This window comes from Paroedura picta, chromosome 4 (assembly GCF_049243985.1).
Source record: "Paroedura picta isolate Pp20150507F chromosome 4, Ppicta_v3.0, whole genome shotgun sequence".
Classification (NCBI taxonomy): domain Eukaryota; kingdom Metazoa; phylum Chordata; class Lepidosauria; order Squamata; family Gekkonidae; genus Paroedura; species Paroedura picta.
In genome coordinates, this window is record NC_135372.1 from 42,454,976 (window position 1) to 42,476,782 (window position 21,807).

Genomic DNA, 21,807 nt, shown 5'->3' on the forward strand with positions numbered 1-21,807 from the left:
AGGGAAGGCTAGAAGTGACAGAGAAGCAGCTTGCCTAAAATAAAACTTGCCTTGTAGCCCCTCAAAGGCTAGGAAGCTTTGATGGACTAGAGTAGGGATGGCCAAACTGTGGCTCTCCAGATGTCCCAGGACTACAATTCTCATGAGCCCCCACTTCCAGGGGCTCATGGGAATTATAGTCCAGGGACATCTGGAGAGCCACAATTTGGGCACCCCTGGACTAGAGCTTACTCTAATCCTCACAAGGCTGACTACAGTTGCCAACTCTGAGTTGAAAAATTCCTGGAGATTCATAGGCTGGGTTGAACCTGGGGATGGTGGAGCTTGGAAGGAGGGACCTCAGCCGAATATAATGTTACCCTAAAAAAAATTAAAAAAAAACAATTTTTGGCAAGGGAACTGATCTCTGTGGTCTGGAAGCTTTCTGGGCCCCACCTGGATGTTGAAGAAATGAACAAGAAGACTGAATAGTGTAAGTTGAAAATAATATATATTTTACCATATTGCAGTAATAATGAATAAAATACAAAATATACAATATAATACAATAAAAAACGTTAATATTGAATAATATTGAATTGTCTATTTTGTATTTCATTCATTATTATTGCAATATGGTAGAAAAATATTATTTACTTTGTCGTTGTAGAATAGTCCTGAAGAAGACTGAAACAATTCGAAACTGATCATTACCGGGAATTGCTTGATTGTTATATTTTTGGACTTCTGTGTTGCATGATGTGTTGCTTCATTGAACTGTTGCCCATTTTTACACTTCCTAAATTAAGGGAGTTTCTTATGTTTCTTTTGATTAAGATTCACATTAGTGACCTCAAACGGTTTTTCCCAACTGGAGGTTGACAAACCTAAGACAGACTTGCTCATAGGAACTACAAACCCCCCCAGTAAGTATCTGGGACTATTAGCTGGTAGACCCAGGTTCACACCCCAAAATTAATATTGCAGTCTTCAACCAAATCCATTCACAATACAGGGAAAGAAAACCTTGTATATTCAAGGACAATGCAAATATATACAAGAATATTGATGGACAATCAACTGTTTTGATAATTAAAACAAAAATAAAGATAAAACCAGTCAATGGAATTTTAAAAAATCCTATTGCTCCTGATGTAAGGTGCCTCATGCGGCTCAGGTTTGAATCCCAACTCATGACTTGGAAGTTTGCCAGGTTGACCTTGGGCCAGTCACATAGATTAACCTACCTTGAATGGTTGTGGTGAGTTAATTTGAGGAAGAAGGGAATGATATAAGGTGCTTTGGGGCCTCACAGGGGAGAAAGGAACAGTCTAGACACATGAAACAATCATGTAGTTTTCACTGTATGTGAGAAAATGAGAGAGACAACTAGAGATGCCAGAGGACCCCTAGAATTATAATTTAATTCCAGACTGAAGAGAACAGTTCCTCTGGAGAAAATGGCAGTTTGGAGGGTGAACTCCATAGCATTATACTCCACAGAGGTTCCTCCCTGTCTCAAATCCTGCCCTTGCCCAGCTCCATCCCCAAAATCCCTAGGAGTTTCCCAACCCAGAGTTGGCAACCCTAGTGACATCTCAGCCGTACAAGGAGCCATGAAACCCATCCCGCTCCTCCCCCCACTTCCCGGTCTGTCCTTCTCCCCTGCATTAAGTCTCCTGTTTCCCCTCCCTACTTTGGCAAGCTTGTCTTTGGATATAACCTTCCCTACCAGACCCACACACTCAGATGTCTCCTTAACTTAAACTGACATCTGATTTTTCTTGTGTTTATTTTTAGTACAGGATTGTTGGACCACACACACAGGCTTAACATTTTGGCATCAGCGGCCGTCTTTGTATAAGCCGACGACGTTGCCATGTTTGCTAAGCCCTGACAAGCTATGGAGAAAGAAGTCACCCAATAGAAAACAAATAGGGACGTTTGACAGTCAAAGTTATTCTCTGTTTTTTAAGGTGTCAGCTAATGGACAAGGCTTGGCTGAAAGCTGGTGAAGAATCGCGTAAGCTGCCAGCAAGTTGGTTTGCAGCTTCTGTGGAGACCTTAGTGCTAAAAGAGGCTGCAATTCTGCTGCTGGGAAGCATTCGGTTTTCAAATGAAGGGCTTGCGCTTTTGCATCATTGCTGTATTTGTCTTTATTTATTTGATTCCTAGACCACCCCATCCCCATGGGCTTCGAACCAGAAGACTTCCTTTTCCATTCCATGGAACAGGAGACAGTTTTAGCAGACTGGGGTCATTTATTGTGTGTTTTCCTGTTCTATATGATGAATTGTCATTTAAATTGTTAGAATTTTTATTTTAAACTTATAACACTGTGTAATCGTACTGTATTCTGAATTATGTAAATTGCCGTGAGACTATAGGGAAGAGTGGTATATAAATAAAGTTATAATACAGTGAAAATCAGTCCTCCTCCCTCTCTACTTTTAACTACCTTCCCCTTTGCCAGGCTAACCAGACTGGGTATGATCTCAAATAAAGGAAAGGAGCCAAGGGGATGGAGGGAGGCCCGTATAATTTCTGGACAGTTATGGCCACAACCAAAAGCCTGGCGGAAGAGTGCCATTTTGCAGGGCCTGCAGAGCTTTGACAGCTTTCTCTTTATTCATCGCTCCATCAACATACGTGGGCCTTTATGGAATAACTAATGCAAGGTCAAACTCGACAAAAAGTAGGGCGCTGCTGCCTAACAGCATGCAGGATAAAGTAAATTTTGGCAGTAGCAAGACAGTAGAGAAGGGAGGAAGAAGCAGGGTAAACAAGGAAAGTGTGTGGCTCTAGGTGGCTCCATATCAAGCCATAGGTGAGGGTGTCAGACCTGATTTGGGAGGGTGGAGTCTGGGGAGGGAGGGGCTTAGGGAGGGGAGGGACCACAGCAGGATACAATTCCATAAAGTCCACATTCCAAAGCAGCCACGATCTCTGTAGCCTAACTATCAATTAGGGTTGCCTGGTCCCTGCTGGCCCCTGGCTGGGAATGAAGGGGTAGGGTGGCTAGATCCAAGTTGGGAAACTCTTGGGGATTTGGGAGTGGAGCCTGGAAGAGGCAGAGACTTCAGTGGGGTACAATACCATAGAATACACACTCCCAAACATTCATTTTCTAGGGGAAAACTGATCCCTTTAGTCTGGAGATGAGCTGCAATTCTGGGGGATCCCCGGGCCCCACCTGGAGGTCGGCATCCCTATGGCAGACTCATTAATGGAGTGGCTCTGTGACTGATGCCACCCTCCCAGTGGGACCTGAGTCCCCGAATCTTCAGGAGTTTCTCCACCTGGATTTGCCAATCCTACCTGCCCCACCTCCTATCGGTGGCCAGGGGGTGCTAGCAAGCCTAGCAGCTGAATCTAAAAGCAGAGACGAGGGATGGTGTTTTAAGAGGGAATAACAGACAGAGTGGGTGTACGCAGCAGGGGATCTTTGGACAGCTGAGGGTGGTGTTCATATTACCAATGTTCTGCATGAGATTACAATTGTTACAAGAAGTATATATTTTTTTATGGCTCTGACAGTCAGGCTCTGTGTGCTGACCTGGGGCCCAATGGGATGTTTCCCCTCGCCAAACAATCTGTAGTGGCATGAGATGTCAAACTGTCATTTTAGTTTCAGTTCTTTCTCTTCCTCTTCTGAAGGTGAATGTTCATGTTTGGGAACCAGTGTTTTAGAGGAACATAGCTTTTTGTGTGGTTGGTTCATAAAAAACTGGACTGAAGGTACAAAGCAAGCCCTGTCCTTCATCACAGTATTTATGAAGCAACTTAGGGTTTTTGCAAACAGGCATAGATGTCCAGAACTTCTTGGACTGAACAGCGTTATACTATTTGTGACTCACTTATGGGCACAAGATGCTGCGCTGATAAACACAATAGCTACATTCTGTACTTTAAGGCTGCTATTGATACCACTTTTTGATTACGGCTTTTTGATCCCTACCATTTATTTATCCGGCAGAAACCAATACTCAGCTGCTACTGGACTGTACCATTTCAGGATATAGCAGAAAGTGAGTGCAAAAGGTATGTGCATTCAGACAACAAAACATGATCCATCTCAAATTACTGCTATAGTTTCATGAGTTTGGTGACAATAATTTGCAAGAAAGCCAGCTTGATGTAGTGGTTATTTATTTATTTATTATTTGCATTTCTAGACTGCCCCTATCAAACCTGTCATATCGGGGTAGTTTACAACATTCATAAAATACAATTAAACAGTTAAAAAGTTAAGAGTTGGGGCTTCTAATCTGGTGAGTCAGATTTGATTCCCTAGTCCTTCACATGCAGCCAGTGGGTGACCTTGGGCTAGTTGCAGTCCTGGTAGAGCTGTTCACACAGAGCAGTTTTTCTCAGATCTCTCTCAGACCCATCTACCTCACAGGGTGTCTGTTGTGAGGATAAAAAGGGAAGGCAATTGTATGCCGCTTTGAGACTCTTTCGGGCAGTGAAAAGAGGGATATAAAACCCAACTTTTCTTCCAATATTCAGGAACAATCTGAAATGTTCCACCCTGATCGTTATTCTTGCTATATGGGTTCGATATCCCCAACAGCAGCAAGGGGCAGAAAAAATCAACAGATACGTACCTAAAATCAGATCAGTTTACCAAACAAGATTGTCTCCATTGGCATGGTTGTGCACTCTCCACCCACAATCGTTAAGTGGGCCTTTCTGATTCATTTATTTATGTATATGTGTTTTAGGAGAAACTAGAGATCAAATTACAATTAAGGAATGACTGAAGCAGTCACACATTAGTTGACATTAAGGAGGTGGACAGAGTGTGCATGCGTTTACAGAATACCTACCAATTGAAGATATTCCCAACAGAATACTTTATTGGTCAGGCAATATTTTCTGTGCCCCTCGTTATTGGTCCCTTTTGCCCAGTGTCCTTCTGCCCCATGCTCTGGTGAGCTTCTTTCTGCCTAGGGTCCTCTCATTCCCCCTTGTTGTGCACCTCCACAAACCATCAGTATGACTCATTGTAGTCATTTTGAAAACTGTCACAAGAGCGGTGCCGTTCCCCTGTCTATTGATATGCAGCTCCTGCCCCAGCATCCTGAAGCATAAAACAAAAACGTTCATCAATTGCAAAATCTCACAGAGAGGCCGACAAGTTATGTAAATCAAAGCCTTATGAAATGGCTGGGGAATGTTAGATCGTAATAATTTAATAAGCAAGAAATGGAACAAAGACGTATACAGGGTGTCCACACGAAACCTTTAAAACTTTGAATAAGAACAGCTTCCAAATGGGGACAAATAACCCAACACTATTTTTCATACGGTAAAAACCCCCCAAAACCCAGAAAGTTTATTACAGCAAATTCATAACTGTGTGTGTTCTGGGGCTCTGAAAAACCTCAGGTTGTGTGAGAAATGGAACGTGACAGATAGGGCCCCAGAGTCACTACCTCTCTACTTTAAGGTGACCAGAATGTGGCAGTGGCAGGGCAGCGGCGCAGCATAGTGGTGTGGCGGCCTCCCTCCCTCCTGGGCTCACCGTCGCCTCCCACGCACCTCTCCTGCAAGTTCGTCTTGTGAGCCTGCGCGGTGTCGGCACAGGTCAGGTGAGGGCCAAGGACGAGCCTCTGCCTGGCATGCCTATGCAGGCCAGCCACAGGGCCAGCCAGGGCAGAGCGCTGCTGCTGGCCATCCTGCTGGCTGAGGGGCAGGGAGGGAGGGGGCTCCAGCTGGCGGGACTTTAAAGGACCCATGCGGGACCCGGGATGATGACCTGGAAAGCGTCCCGCAGGAGTCGGGACGGATGGGCAGCTTACTCTGCTTCCCTCCCTCTTTGGAACTGAGCAGGAACCAGCCCCTGTATCCTGTGCAAGATGGAAGGGACCCACCATTGCTTCCAGAAGCCAGATGCACAAGCCCAAGATGGGAAAGGTGCGAATAGCAGCAGCAACGTGTTCTTCTGTGTTTCCTCCCTTTAAAAAAATTAGGCGGGTCTGTGAGCAGTCAGGATACCCCAGGCGAGCTACCTTTGTTGACCATTGGCTAAGACCACCCCTGCTTGTAGCAGTTGCAGAAGGAACAAAAGGAACAGGAGAGGAATGTCCAGGAACAGCCATGACTTCCTGGTCTTCTACTCACTGAATGCAAATAAAGGCATCTCCTCTGTTTTATATTCTGGCAATCAGACTCCTACACAAAGAGACTAATGGAGCAAACCCCTTTCTGTGGCCTATTTGGGGGTGGACCAGTTGCTGTATTTATGGAGGCCACTCTGATCTGCATCCTAGTGTTCTCTAGTGTATTTTGCTATGCAAAGTGGTTGAACACCAGGGTTCTCAAGTTATAAGGCTGTGTTAGTTCATTAACTAACAAGAGCCCAAGAAGCAGGAATCCTGGCATGAAAATAACATGTCTGTGAACTGACGTATGATCACTCCCCATTTCCTTGAGAAGCCAGAGAATGGTATGAAATCTCCAAGAAGAACTATAAGATTCTTATAAATAAAACTACTTATTTATATAAGTCATTTGTAACCTGCTTTTCTTCCCAAGGGGCCACAAAGCGGCTTACATCATTCTTCTTTCCTCCATTGTTATCTTCACAACAATTCTATGAGGTAAGTAAGGCTAAGAGAGTGTGATTGGCCCACAGTCACCCTGCAGGCTCCATGGCTTTAGTGAGGATTTGAACCTGGGTCTTCCTAATACTGGTCTGAGACTCTTAAACACTACATCATGCTGGTGTTCATGTACCAACTCTTGAAAATAACCTCTCCCCTGAAAAAGTGAAACTGTGGATGAATTTTTTCTTCACACTGTGGTTAACATTTGGTAGTTCCACAAGTATGGGGGGGTGTCAGTCTAGTTCCTTGGTGCCCACTAGCCAACCCAGATGTTTTGTCTTTGAAGCAAAATAATCTTTTATAAGATATATATAAGAGAGCCTCTTGTGGCGCAGAGTGGTTAGTGGCAGAAATGCTGTCTGAAGCTGTCTGTCCATGAGGTTGGGAGTTCGATCCCAGCAGCCGGCTCAAGGTTGACTCAACCTTCCATCCTTCCAAGGTCAGTAAAATGAGTACCCAGCTTGCTGGGGGATAAAACGGTAATGACCGGGGAGGGCACTGGCAAGGCCACCCTGTACTGAGTCTGCCATGAAAACGCTGGAGGGCGTCACCCCAAGGGTCAGACATGACTCGGTGCTTGCACAGGGGATACCTTTTCCTTTACCTTTACTTAAGATATATATGTGAAAGAAACCAGGAGGAAAAATGGTGTTTCCTGTTTGGGGGGGGGGGGCGGATCTGACAAGCTTCAAAGGGGAATAACTGTTAGTGTCATATGTACCCCGCCTACCTACTTACTCACACAGCAAGAGAAACAAAATATTTATCCAGAAATGCTACTAAGTGAATTAAGTAACATGCTGTTAAAACATTTGGCCTGATAAAGAGCAACAGAGATCAGGAAGAAACCATTAATTTCTCACCCACTCAATTGTGTTTAAAACATCAAGAATCTTGTGTGCATAAACCACACAGGACAGCCCACATCATAATGTTTTCCTTTAAAAAAATTACAAACATATCCTGAAAGAGAGGAACATCTTGTACTTGGGTAGTTGTCCACATTTAAATCTGTCTTGAAACAGCCAGTTATCTTGGGAAGTTATATAAATATATTTATATTTATATTTATATTTATATTTATATTTATATTTATATTTATATTTATATTTATATTTATATTTATATTTATATTTATATTTATATTTATTATATTTATATAACATATATAACATATATAACATATATAACATATATAACATATAACGAAAAGATAATATAAAGAAAACATAGAAAATATCCCTCCATTAATTTTTTTGAAAATCTGCCAACAGGGTATAATAAAAATAACTTCTATTGTGATACATTTATATTCAACATTTTCATTTATTAACTGCTTCCCATTGCGATGCATTTATATACAGCATTTTGGTCTGCTTCTCATTCTAGATTTGTCTCCTGCTTTCATACATATAATACCCACTCCATCTCTCCTCAGATTTCATAACTAATCTATTTCTCAAGCAAGTTGCTAGTTTCACCAGTACTGCAAAATCAGTACTGCATACTTTTGACAGGCAGTTTGAAAATTAACTTCTGACACAAATACATGGGATTTTTTTATTTTGAAGAAGGACTATCAGTGATAAATCCCACCATTGGTGCTTCTACATTAAAGCAGTGGTCCCCAACCTTTATGAGGCTGGGGACCAGCAGGGCATTGGGCTGCGCCCGCGGGGACCACGGCCGCACGGGCCACGCCCACGTGGCGGGCCGCACCCACGGATCGGGCCGCACCCGCAGGCGCGGCCTGCACGGGCCCGGCCCGGCCCTGATTCCTTCTCCCCGCCCTCTCGCAGTAAGAAGCTTCCCGGGCCGCAAGCTTGCGGCCTGGGAAGTTTTTTACTGCAGGGGGGGGGGGCGGGGAGAGGGAGCCGCGGCCCGGCGCCATGGCCTTTGTGGCCTGGCACCGGGCCGCGGCCCGCAGGTTGGGGACCACTGCATTAAAGGATACAGAGCCTGAAGTATCACAGTCAGACATGATTTGTAGCTGCTCCTCTATTTGTTTGCATGTGCTGCATTATTTAAAAGGCGGCCAACCTCCAGCTGGTATCTTGAGATTTCCTGGGATTACCACTGATCTCTAGGAGAAAATGGCCACTCTGAAAGGTGGGCTCTATGGTATTATACCCCATTGAAATCCCTCCCCTACCCAAACTCCACCCTCCTCAAGCTCCACCCCTAAATCTCCAAGTATTTTCCAACCCAAAGGTAGCAACCCTACCTCTTCAGTTCATGATTGTGATGTGTGTGGAGAAAGGGCTTCTTCAGTCTCCTCACCCCAGCACGATTTTCCTGACTTTAAACATTCTGGGCATGGTAATTTAGGGACTGGGTGCCCTCCTCTGATACTAAGCTTTAGGCTGATCCTGCATTGAGCAGGAGGTTGGATTAGATGGCCTGCATGGCCTTTTCCAACTCCATGATTCTATGATTTGATCCCTGCCCCTCCTTCTTATTGAAACGGATTGATTCTAGTGTATTTCAGAAGAGCTTGGCACTGGGGAGTAATGTATAATGTGTCAGCATCTAAAGTGACTCTTGGTTGGCAGCAGATTTTAATAAAACGAGATTGTGCAACTGGAAAGAGTCAAATATTACTTCTTCACTGCAAGCAGACTTACACAACTGACTTTACATGTTTGATTATGTCACTGGCGTCATTTCTGTGCTTTGAAACCAGTGAGGCGTCTGTCTTCTGCACGCTGCCCTGACTCAGTGCCTGTCCTTACCTGATCCTACTTGGCTGGGCCTTGCCTTTTGTTCGGCAGATCCGGCCTACCCCCCCCCCCGCCCTGTTTCCTGCTCCACCTGCTCCAGCTGCTTTCTTAGAACTGACCTTTGTCTTGGCTATGTCTATCTCGAGCATACACCTGTCAGGATTTGTTTTAAATGTAAATGACATTACATAACCAGAGATGTAAATCAGAAAGAATACAGTCAGTACTGCTGAAGAACTGCAAGAATACGTTTGGCCACGCCTAAGCAATTTTCTGGTGAAAGGTGTGGCACATTATCCCACAAGTGACATCAGGTCAGGTGGTGCCCTCAGTGCAGAGATAGTGAATGGGAAAAGACATGATGAGTCATCGCGGAGCAATACCGTTCTGTCTTATATGCTGGTAGAAGTTGGGCAGGGTTCACTGTAGGAAGCTCAGTGACTAATGCAACTTTCTCCTCAGTTGATTGACAAGCAGTAACATGACACCTGAGAGAAGCCCTGACCGTCTTAAGTCCCCTGTCCCTAAATGAGATCTCAGCCCACTCAGAAATTCCTGAGACCAGCAAATTATTACACCTCCAGGAGTCCTTGATTGGCTTGGTGCTTTGGGAGGAGCTACTGTGGTCCCTCATAACGCAGCTACTTGGACACTTTCCACATTATTATCTTCTGTTGTGCTGCTCTTCTACTATAAGACTGAAGCACAATTACTGTATTCAGTGAGGTCCTACTTTGCACTATTCCCTTTTATAGTCCTGAAGTGCCAGTCTCCATTAAAAAAAAACAAAGGCAGGTGGGATGTTACTGACCCCTTTTGGGTTTTTCACCGGACAATTTAGCTGCCTGTCAGCTTTCCTTCAGCCAGTACTCTCAGAAGAGAATTACTACAACAGGGAATCTCCCTTTCCTTTCATTACAGTTTGTGAATATGTAAAGCTGTGGGAAAGTTGCCTCAAATTTTTCAGGGTGTTTTTTTCTTTTTTTTTCTTGCTGCTTCATTCAATGCTCCCTTTTCTGATAAAGGGAACTTTAACTCTCAAAAGCCCATCCCCAAATCTCTGAGGTCTTTAAGGTGCTACTGCATACAAATCTGGCTGTTCTATTGAACACCAACATGGCTGCCTCCTAGTGCATTTCTAGGTGCTTCAGGAAAACACATCTTCTTGATCTATCACTCAGTGTAGGCCAACAGAAATGAAAATTCCAAGCAAGCACATACAAGGAAAACCAAAACAACTTTCCTCTTCAATGGTACCACCAGCCCAGTAACCAATTTCTGATCTCATTTACTCTTTGCAGCTCTTGTCATTTTATAACTGATGTTCTCTTTCATTGTTCTATCCCAGCAGAAAACAAACTCCTGTTCCTATCCTTTTCATGCTAAGTGAGCCTGCATGTGTCAATGGTTAGAGTGCTGGATCTGGAGCATCCCGGTTTGGATCACCACTCTGCCATGGAAGCTCATGGGATGACCTTGGCGCCTCACTCACTCACTCTCTCACTCTCTTACCTACCTACCAGCATTATTGTTTTGAGGAGGAAATGGTGTTCGAAAGCCACTTCAGAATCCTAGCAGGGATAAAAGTATGGTGTAAGAGGACCAGCTTGGTATAGTGGTTAAGAGCGGTGGCTTCTAATCTAGCAATCCGAGTTTGATTCCCTGCTCCTCCCTACATGCAACCAGCTGGGTGACCTTGGCCCTGTTCTGACCAAGCAGTCCTGCCAAGGCTTTCTCAGCCCCACCTACCCCACAGGGTGTCTGTTGTGGGGCGAAGAAGGGAAGTTGATTGTAAACTGCTTTGAGACTCCATCAGGCAGTGAAAAGCGGGGTATAAAACCCAACTCTTCATGTAAATAAATAAAGAGAACTGGCCTGTTTTGCTGCCCTACTGGTAGGCTCTTTACCATCACATTTTAGAATGAGTGGTGTAAGACAGGGGTAGTCAACCTGTGGTCCTCCAGATGTTCATGGACTACAATTCCCACGATCCACTGCCAGCAAACACTGGCAGGGGCTCATGGGAATTGTAGTCCATGAACATCTGGAGGACCACAGGTTGACTACCCCTGGTGTAAGACACAAGAAAGAGGCCTGTTTGATCAGATTCAGGGTTGAAACAGATGGGGTAAAGATCACAAATCTCTGATGGTAAACCGTGCATCTACACAGTTACATTTTGGACTAATGCTGTTTAGATAGGTCAGAGGGAATTTAAGCCTTTAATCTCTGCTCAATTCTCCCACAGTTCTATTAGCATTTTAAATGGGGGGATGCATATTTCTAAAGGCTGCTTTACCTCTCTGGCCTTGATTCCTCTTTTTGTGTGTTGCCCATTGCACATTATGTGAGCCTTTGACATATTTGTGCCTTAGCACATGCCGTCTAGGGCTGAGTATTATTTCTGGCTACTTGATATTCCCATGCCTAGTTTCAGTGCGTTAATTATTTTCCTTGGTAAGCTATCTATGATTCTCCCTTCAAAGGCTGTGGGAAAGTCTTATCCTTTAGGCTGTTGTGGGTTTACTGGGCTGTGTAGCCGTGGTCTGGCAGTTTTAGTCCCTGATGTTTCACCAGCCACCGTGGCTTGCATTATCAGAGCTAGGACATGGCAAGATGGGAATCCCCCTCTGCCACTTTGGCATAGAGGCTCACTTTGTCATGGGGAGAGTCCCATCTTGCCATGTCCTAGCTCTGATGATGTAAGCCACAGTGACTGGGGAATGCCAGGACTAATATTACCAGACCATTGCAACATAGCCACACAACAGCCAGACAGATGTAACTCCAGCAAGTTGACTCCAGCTGTCATCCATTTGTTAAATATACACTATTTGTCACTTGCATCCTTGCTCACCTGAAATATATTTCACTAAGTTCCATGTAAAACTTTAGCCAGTGGCTCCCCTAGATTAGGAGTGAGAGGCAGTAGAAAGATGTTTTTCTTTTTTATGCTCAAGCCATACTAGTGTATGTTTTGGCTGAACTGGAAAATGGTCTATATTCACAGGTTATATTCATAACAAAGTTTGAGTCCAGTGGGATCTTTAAGACCAACAAAGTGTAAGCTTTCATGTGCACACTCTGTTTCACTGCTGCATCCCAACAGGACTGAAAACAGCTTTATTTTTTTCCAATTTGCTATCAAAAGAACAGACTAGCTTACATCTTGAATAAAACTTTGTTGGTCTTAAAGGTGCCACTGGACTCAAACTTCGTTCTGCTGTTTCAGCCCAACATTACTACCCAGATGAATCTATTTTCATGGAAGGCTCCAGTATGGATGCCAGTTTCCAGGGCTGATTCTGCACTTTTTTTCCCCGCACTCAATCGGGAAAGTTCAGAGTGGGAGGGGAGCCAAGTGCAGCAAGGAGGGAGGGAATAAATCCAAGAGGCAAATCTCTGCTGAGAGAAGTTAGGGCTTCTGGAGTGCAGTCACTTTAAGACAAGCCTTACAACTGGGAACCAGGAAGTCTTTGAACTGATGCCCTGGCCAATGAGGGAAGACTGCCTTGCTACAGCGTTGGAGGCATGAGGCAGGAAGTTAATTTGCAAAAAGCAGAGATCTGCACATTTACTGGTGCTGATTTTTTTAATATCAAGGGCATCGCGGGGGAAAGGTAGGGTCACTCTGGATGAATCATGCATGTTGCAGAGGGATAATTTAAAGTGTCCAAAATCAAAGTGGAAATTGAATTCTGTGTAGAAGGCAGGGATTTATTTGAGCTTGCAGTGGTAAAAAGCCCCGTGCAGGTGAGACTTGGGGATTTCCTGGAATTATAGCTCATCTCCAGACTAAAGGAATCAATTCCCCTGAAGAAAAGGGCTGCTTTGGATGTTGGACTCCATAGCAGTATACTTTAGGTTCCCCCTCCCCAGTCCCGGCTTCACCCCAAAGTCTCTAGGTATTTCCCAACCCAGAGCTGGCCACCCTAGTCACCAGAATACATTCATGCTTGTCACTTTGATTGTTCACGATTGACAGATTTATTGCCTTTTCTAATCCTGTTTTAAATTTAGCTAAATTGATGGTGGTGAATCCCATTGCTAATTCCAGGCTAACTGAAGAAGACTTAATTTACTTGTGCCTGTCTTAACCCAGTAGCCAACCACAGTGCCCTCCTAAGTGGAGTTGCACCCATTAAAGTCCCTTGAAGTCAGGGGCACAGGAGTGCATGATTTTGCTTAGGATGGCACAGTCAGTTTGTTGCATGCCTTTGAGTCTTGGTCTTGTAAGGAAAGGATCTCTTTCTGTACCAATTTGTCATGCTTCCCCCTTTAATTCTTTTCCTGCTAAATGTTAACAATTGTTGAGTCCGTGCAAAGATATCAGATGCTCAGTGTATGTTTGGGAGCCTGTGGCCTATTCATTGTTACCATTTAACATCGCTTTGGATAAAATCAATATAAAAATGCACTGTTGTGTATGTGGATCTGCTGAGTATTGAGCTTGAGGTCCAAGGTAGGATCCAAGCAGACACGTGACCTGGTGAAATGAGCTCTCAGAAGAGCTAAGGGCCCTGATGGAGCTATCTAGGTTCAGCAGGGCCTGTAAGATGGAGCTCTTCTGCCAGGCATTTGATTGAGGCTGGGGGGGGGGGCAGTGGGGGAGAATCTTTGAAGTTACAAACTGGAGGTCCTGCCCTATACTAAGCATTCCATGCCGAACGTGGAAGACCAGAACCCAGAGTTTACATCATCTAGGATCATGGCATCAGTTCATAGGTTGGCATAGCTGAGTTGGTTTTGAGGAATATTTGGCGAGTTTGCACCACCATTTTTATAACTCATATCGATATTGTGAACAATGCTATTTTAATGTATTAATGGGATTTTTTATGGTTACCATGTTTTATCAACCTATTTTGGAAGCCACTTCGAAATGACATTGTCGAGAGAGGAGGGGTATAAATCTAAAAATAAATAAATAATAAATAACCTCTACCCTTTAATTACTTGGTGAGGAAACTGTTCTTTCGTGGCTCTAAAGCAGTGGTCCCCAACCCCCGGTCCAGGGACTGTTCCCGGTCCGGAGATCAGTCGATACCAGGCTGCGGCTCCTCCTCATCCTCCTCCCTGGCTGCTGCCTCAGGGGCTGCCCTACCACTGTGCCGCTGGCTCACCTTTGGTGCTCTCCGGTGGCCATCATGGCTGGGGCTCCCCCTCAGCGTGGCACTGCGCAGCTGCTGCTGCTCTCAGCGCCCTCCAGTGGGTGGCGGGAAGTCAGGGTGCCGGCGGGAAAGCAAGTGGAGCAGGAGCTCAGGCAGCAGCGGTGACATCCCTTGGCAAAAGATTACCCCCACCCCGGGCCTCCGTAAAATTATGTCAAGCGTTGACGGTCCCCGGTGATAACAAGGTTAGGGACCACTGCTCTACAGCAGTGGTCCCCAACCTGCGGGCCGCGGCCCGGCGCCGGGCCACAAAGGCCATGGCGCCGGGCCGCAGCTCCCTCTCCCCGCCCCTCCCCTCCGCAGTAAAAAACTTCCCAGGCCCGCAAGCTTGCGGCCCGGGAAGCTACTTACTGCGGGGAGGGCGGGGAGAGGGAATCAGGGCCGGGCCGCGCCCGTGCAGGCCGCGCCCGCGCGGCCCGATCCGCGGGCGTGGCTCGCGGGCGCGGCTCGATCAGCGGGTGCAGCCCGATCCGCGGGCGTGGCTCGCGGGCGCGGCTCGATCAGCGGGTGCAGCCCGATGCGTGGGCGTGGCCCGCGCGGGTGGTCCCCGCGGGCGCGGCCCGATGCCCTGCCGGTCCCCAGCCTAATAAAGGTTGGGGACCACTGCTCTACAGCACAAAGCACATGGACTGCTTGTTTCCAAGAAAAACTAAAAAAAAAAAACCCAGAAAAGAATGCTTTCCAGGATACAGTGCATAACTTACTGCAGTGTCACTTCCCATTTAAGTCAACCTAATTTAGGAGCCTTAGGCAGCATATAGCATATTTTACTTGCGTATGTTGAAACATGAATTGCCAGATGGAAAATAGGCTGATTTTTACTACGATATACACAGTTGGAAGGAATGGGCTGTAAAATATGTGGGTTCATAGGAAGAACGGCAGGCTACGGGGCAAACAAACAGCTCTTTATTAGTGATCTCAGCGGTGAATATATGTTGTAGCAGGAGACAAGAACGAGGAACCCTTCAGGAACCCTCAATTTATATACACAAAACAGACAATAGGTCTCCCTGCCCATGCATGCAACTGGCCAGATTAGCATTGATTGGTTTAAACTGACGGGCAAGATTAGCATTGATTGATTGAAACTGATTGGTCAGTCACATGTCTGCTTGGATCCTACCTCGAACCTCAAGCTCAGTACTCCGCAGATCCACATACACAACAGGGTGTTTTTGTATTGAGTTTATAAAAAAAATAGGCAAAAAACAAAACAAAAACGTTATCAGTATTTTTCAGTTATTCATTGAACCAGATATAGATCTTAGTATTTTTTCAGCTATCAGAGGTAGCTGAGTCACAAATCCCCTGAAAATTGCAAGCCCTTTAACCATGGAGTTCATTCATAGCTGGTACAAAGCATTTAAAGAGACTGCATTCCTTTTAAGTTTCTTTTCCTCTCCGTTCCATTGTAACCAGCAGAGAATGGGAGCACCTTCTTTGGGGACCCATAGCACTGGATCCACTGGTCCAATCTTTTTGAAACCGGGGAAGCTTTATGTGGAGAGACACCAGCTTCTATGCTGAAAATTCAGTGCCGCCAGATACCCCCAATTGATTCTCCATTATATCAGATGGGGAACATTAACTATAATGGTTCCCATAGGGTGTATGGAGTCAGAAAAAAAATCGGGATTTCCATAAAATCCCAAATACAAATACCATGCTGATATTGGGATTTGAAAATATTGAAAAATACTGATATTTTAGGTGATGAATATACCTGCACATAAATTTACCTTAATCAGAATGAATCTGCCCCGTTCCTTAGATAAGATCAACATGATTGCTCATATCCTTCTGGAATACCCTTTGCATACTAACCTCGGGAAGCATTACATCATGCCGTGTTTGTAGGTTCATGCTGATAAATATTCTTATGACCTAATTAGATACCTACTTGCTGTCAGGGATCCAAAAAGAACTCTAGCAGTTGCAGTTTCCCCCCTTTTGTCTATTGGTTATATACTCGCTTATATATACTATATACTTGCTTATAAGCCTAGTTTTTCAGCACCTTTTTCACACCGAAAAGCACTCCTCAGCTTATACGTGGGTATATACACTAAATGAAATAAAAGCCTGCCCCAGCCAGCGAATCGTTGCATTGCCTTTTACAAGTATGTACTGCAAGCTGAGCTTTCTCTGACTTGTGTTTCTTTTAAAAGTTGATTTTTACAGTTATTTCTTTCAGTGTTTTGTTCCGGGGTGGCACTGCAGCTGTAGAGTTGTCCATTCTCCCAGTTTGGTAGCTGTTGTACTTGTAGTAGGTTGCCAACTTTGGGTACTGTTGATCTGCTCTGGTTTGCTGGCCTGGGGGGCACTGTTTGGTTCTCCTGCCAGAGCTCTTCTCACAGAGCAGTTCTATCAGAGCTCTCTCAGGGTGTCTGGCATCAAGAAAGGAAGGGAAGGCAATTATAAGCCATTTTGAGACTCCTTTGGTTAGTGAAAAGCGGGGTACAAAAGCCAGCAGCTATTCATCCTCTTGACTTTTCTGTATTTGTTGGGGGAGAGGCTGGATAGGAAAGCCTGTGATGATGGAGCATTTCCCACCCTCGGCTTATATGCGACTCAATAAGGTTGCCCAGATTTTGTGGTAAAATTGGGTGCTTCGGCTTATATGCAGGCCAGCTTATATGCGAGTATCTGCGGTAATTCTGTCTCCTTACCCCTTACATTCAAGCTTAGCTGATTCTAGAAACATGAGGCAGCTCATTAGAGCACTTTCTATGTATTCTGGCCTGACCAGAAGTAGACAAAACGTTTTCATGGTCTGTTTTAACCCTCAGGCTGTATCCTTAGTAGATGATGGTGGGGAGGAGGGGTAGCTTTTTTTTCATCTCAACACAAATCACATGGGGCCCTGGGTTTGTGTTATGAGAGCAAGGTGCTGAGAAAATATTTTTCAAAAGGCATGTTTAATATATGGTGAGTAGATACTATAAGGCTAGGAAGAAACTGTGTAAGAGAGAAAGCTACAAAAGATTCAAAATACAGAGCACAGAGCAGCAAAATATTTATTCAAGGCAATTTCTTCTGCATATACAGTCATTTGAATGTCTGTCTCATCTTTTGACACGGAAAGCTTTCCCACCTATTTATTTTTATCCTCAGAGCTCTGAAGGTTTATTACCATCTTGGGATAGTAGGTGAATTCCTTCCAGGCCAGGCTGAATTCTGGAGTTTTTTTTTTTTTGCAGGAAGGATTGCTTGAGCATGATATTGAGGTCACTGTGGGTAGGCAGGAAGTTGTGAGTTTCTGCATTGAACAGGTTGTTAGACTAGATGACCCTGGAGGTACCTTCCAACTCTGTGATTCTATGATTCCATACTAGGTTAGCTCAGTGCATTTCAAATATCACATAAAATGGGCATTTGTCTACTTATAGCTAGAGTTACCAAAAGGCTTAATGGCTGTTGTTTTCCCAGGTGATGCTATTTCCTCTTGTGCTACAAAAAGCTTCAACTGCCCATTTTCACAAATTAATTATCTGTTTTAAAGATGGGATTTCCCCCCTCTAGGCCAGTTGGCAACCCTTCTTGCAGTTTCTGTACAGAGTTCACTCCCATGTTCACAAAAGCAATAACAATGGGAAGAAAGCTTTTCAGATTCTGGTCTTAAGCACACAATGCCTTTAGACTGATCATATATGATTCAGTGTTTTGTAGTGGTTAGAGTGGCAGGCTAGGATGTGAGAGACCCAGTTTCAAACTCTAACATGCAAGATCCCCAGCTGACCTTGGGCCAGGCACCCCAGCTGACCTTGGGCCTAGCAGGGTGGTTGTGAGCGTAAGAGGAGGAGTGGGAAACAATGTTAGCTACTTTAGATTTCAGTTCTACCGTCCAAAATACAAGCAGCTTTATACTTCATTTATTTATGTTCCAAAAGTGCCTGAGTTGTTTACCCTTATATCAGCCTTTCTCAATTTCTTCACTGTTGACAAACACCTGAAATGTTCTTCAGGCTTTGAGAAACCCCGTAAGTGGTATGATTGTGCAGAAAATAGTTGGGAAGCATAACTATGTACATGCCCACCTGGGACCCCCCCCTTCCCACCCTCCCCAGGACCATCATTAGTTATTTTAGAAGGAGGCGGGCCAACATGACCATATATGGCCATGTCATAAATATTAATTAACTCTCCCATTTAGGAAACCCTTACAGGGCTGGGCTGTCAAGATACCCAAGGTTTCACAAAAATCGGTTGAAAAAGCCTGCCTTACATGATACTGAGGATTCCTCCTAAACTATAACAATTCACTTAACCCTCCCATTGTAGTTTTTATCGTTTCTTACCATGCAAGAGGCTCTAACACACAACTGGGATCAGGGACTAGCAACCATGAGGAAGAGCAATGACTTCTGCCTCCTCCTTACTTTCTGGTCACCTCCTTCTGCTTTGCCTCGAAATGCAGACAGGTCAAGGGTTTGCCCAAGGGAAGAGTAATGCTAATTATAAATCTCCCTCCCAACCCCAATCTGGGCCCGGACCCAGTGGATCCACTGTCACAGGCCATCTCAGGACTGCCCTAGGAACACACCGATCCTTTACATGGCACAAGCTGAGATGTGCTAACAGTGTAGAACCGAAGGAAACGCATTCATGCGCATTGAAGAGCAGGGCAGGAAAAGGCTGGCAGGTGAATGCAAACATACCATAAGCAACGTTAGCCCAACCTGCACCAGAGTCAAGTAAGGTAACCCAGCAGGAAGAACGCCTTCAGTGTACTACTTGGCACCATGCTTTGGTTGCACAAGGGACATGGTATAAGACATTTACGTTGTTCGCTATCAGATTACACTCTCAAAAAGAAACTGCTACCCAGGGCAGCAGCAATGCTTTTTTCCTCCCAAAGGACTCTACAGAGGGGGTTATGAATTCCAGGGGATTTCAGCAGCATCAGACTGTTGATGCTTAGCCAAAGACAACTATAGGGATTTGAGTCAATCTGTTTATATCCTCCTTAGTTAGACTAAAGCCATCTGGTGGAAAGAGCAGTAGGATTTCACTAAGAGGAAATGTTGTCTGGGGTAGCAAAGTGGCAAACATAACTCTCTTTACTCTCATGGGAGGTCTCCAAATTTAAGTACAGTAGGAAGCCATGAGAGTAAAATGTTTATAATTCTGCATTTTAGAATAATCTCTAACAGGTTTAGGGTCATGCCACATAGACATCCATCTCATAACAACAGTGGTAGTGACTTTTATATATGAATAAATCATCACAGATTCACCAGGCACAGAATTCCTGTAGAGCTTTACAACATTTCAGATACAAGGGCTTCCAAGTAGACATACAGCTGCAGATGATGAAAACGTAGCTGATGCACCTGTATGAATGAACTGCCTGTGGCATCCTTTTAGTTCAGAATGTCATTCCCTGTCATTGTATTCAGTAGCGTGGTGACTGACGCAGGAGCAAACAGTTCTCCACAAAGCAGGCAATGCTGCAGTATAGCACCCTCAACTAGGGGAGCAACATAGACAGTATAATTGTAAACTGAGTTATAAGTTTCCAAGGGCCAAACTAGACAAATAGATGCCATTTTAGAGTGGTGCGTGGAGGGACCTAGTGAATGTATCCCTCCTTGCATTTTTTCAACTGCTGAAACTGCCCTGTTTTGGCACTTGAAAAAGCATTGGGTAGGGGGGAACAAGATCACCTGGCCCCACCATGCTCTGGCCCTGATGGATGATGATAACTTTGTTCCATTGAACTCTCAGTTCTGAACAGCTGTACGATGAGCCACAACACTTGAGAGAAATTTGGATGTGGCTAGAGTGACAATTTTCATATGTCTCTCAGAAGCCATGTCACCCTAGCAGGAGGTGATGCAGAGGACAAACCTTCAAGTGGGATAATCAGCTCATTTCTGTATCCTGAATGGATACTGCAGGACTGTCTCTTCTAGCACGTCCGCCAAAGAGCATTAAGATCTAGCAGTCAGAACTTGCTCAGGGTCCCTAGTTCCAAAGAGGTGAAACTGGTCTCAACCAGGGCCAGGATCATTTCAGCCTTGGCTCCAGCCAGGTAGAATGCTCTTCCTAGTGAGATCAAGGCCCAGGGGTAAGGTGATCAGGCATCCCAATATTTGTGGGACACTCACAAATTCCCCGGATAAGTCTCGTGACATTTTTGTAAAATCCCGCTTTTGAAGCAGCTGAGCCAGAAAGTGGGGCCGGAGCCTGGTGTCCCTTACCTGACAGCCTTGGAGCCCCTGCTGCTCGTCTGCTGCCCCAGGACACATCTTCTGGCTGAAATTTCGCTTCTCCAGGTATTTCCCCAGAGCTGTCAACTCTCGGGAAGCCTCTCTAAGGGTTAAAGCAAGCAAGTGTGCAGTGCTGGAGCGGCCCAGGAAAGCCAGTTCCTGGCTCCGCCCAGCGGCTCCCCTTCCTCTCCCCCACCTCCCCCGAGTGGCAGATCCACTTCCTGAGCAGCTCCAGTGGCAGATGAGGGGAGGGAGGGTAAGGCTGGCGAGGACCCCACCACCCAAAGCAAACAAAGGGGCGGGAGCGCTGAGCGAGTGGGAACTGCAGGTTGCCTTCGCTGCCTCAGCATGGCCACGGTTGCCCTCCCTCCTACCTTTCCTCATCCGCCACCAGAGCCGCTCTGGAAGCTTGTGAGGAACATCCGTGCGCAGCCAGAGGGGCTGAGGGGCAAAGCGGGCGGCGTCCTTCCAGGCAAGGGGGCAGGCGGGCGGGCAGGCAGGCAGGACGTTACATTGCGGGTGGGGGGGGTGCGGGCACAGACATGCGTGTCCCGCTTTACTATACTTACCATCTGGTCACCTTACCTTGGGGGACCTATAAGAGCTTTCAGGTCTATGGTTGAGGCATAGAAATAACATCAAGAAGCTTGCTTGAAGGGCCACCCCTAAACAATCTAAGAACATATTTGGTCTCCCTCATCTTATAAAGAAGCAGCAGCCTGAAGATTGAATAAATAAATGGGATTGATTTTAATTGTAATTATGAATTTTAGTTTTAAGATCTGTTCAACAAATGTATATTTTAATTTTTTTCATGAGCTGCCTTGATCCTCTGGGAAAGGACTGGGTATGAATGTAAAAACAAATAAATAAATTTATAATTTCTATTTTTCCACTGCTACATGGGCATAACCTTCTGAGTCTGATTGCTTTATGTTGCTGGTAATTGCTGAGGGCTGAGGCCAATACATTTAGACATCTATGGGTTAAAATGCCTCTACATTTTGGAACAGCTCTATTTTTCATATCATCTGGCATCTTTTGGGGAGGTGGAATTCCAACCGCATCTGAAGAGCAGGTACATCTGGACCCCAGAGTGGTGCTTAAATAA

The 21,807-nt window shown here is 45.2% G+C and overlaps 1 long non-coding RNA gene across 1 annotated transcript in view; it reads left to right on the plus strand.

Annotated features, from left to right (window-relative positions):
• Positions 1–21,807, plus strand: part of LOC143835281 (uncharacterized) — a 125,521-nt gene that overhangs the window by 26,449 nt on the left and 77,265 nt on the right. Inside the window, exon 3 of the long non-coding RNA XR_013230061.1 lies at positions 3,956–4,020. This is a non-coding gene — a long non-coding RNA (uncharacterized LOC143835281). The remainder of the gene's footprint in view (positions 1–3,955; positions 4,021–21,807) is intronic.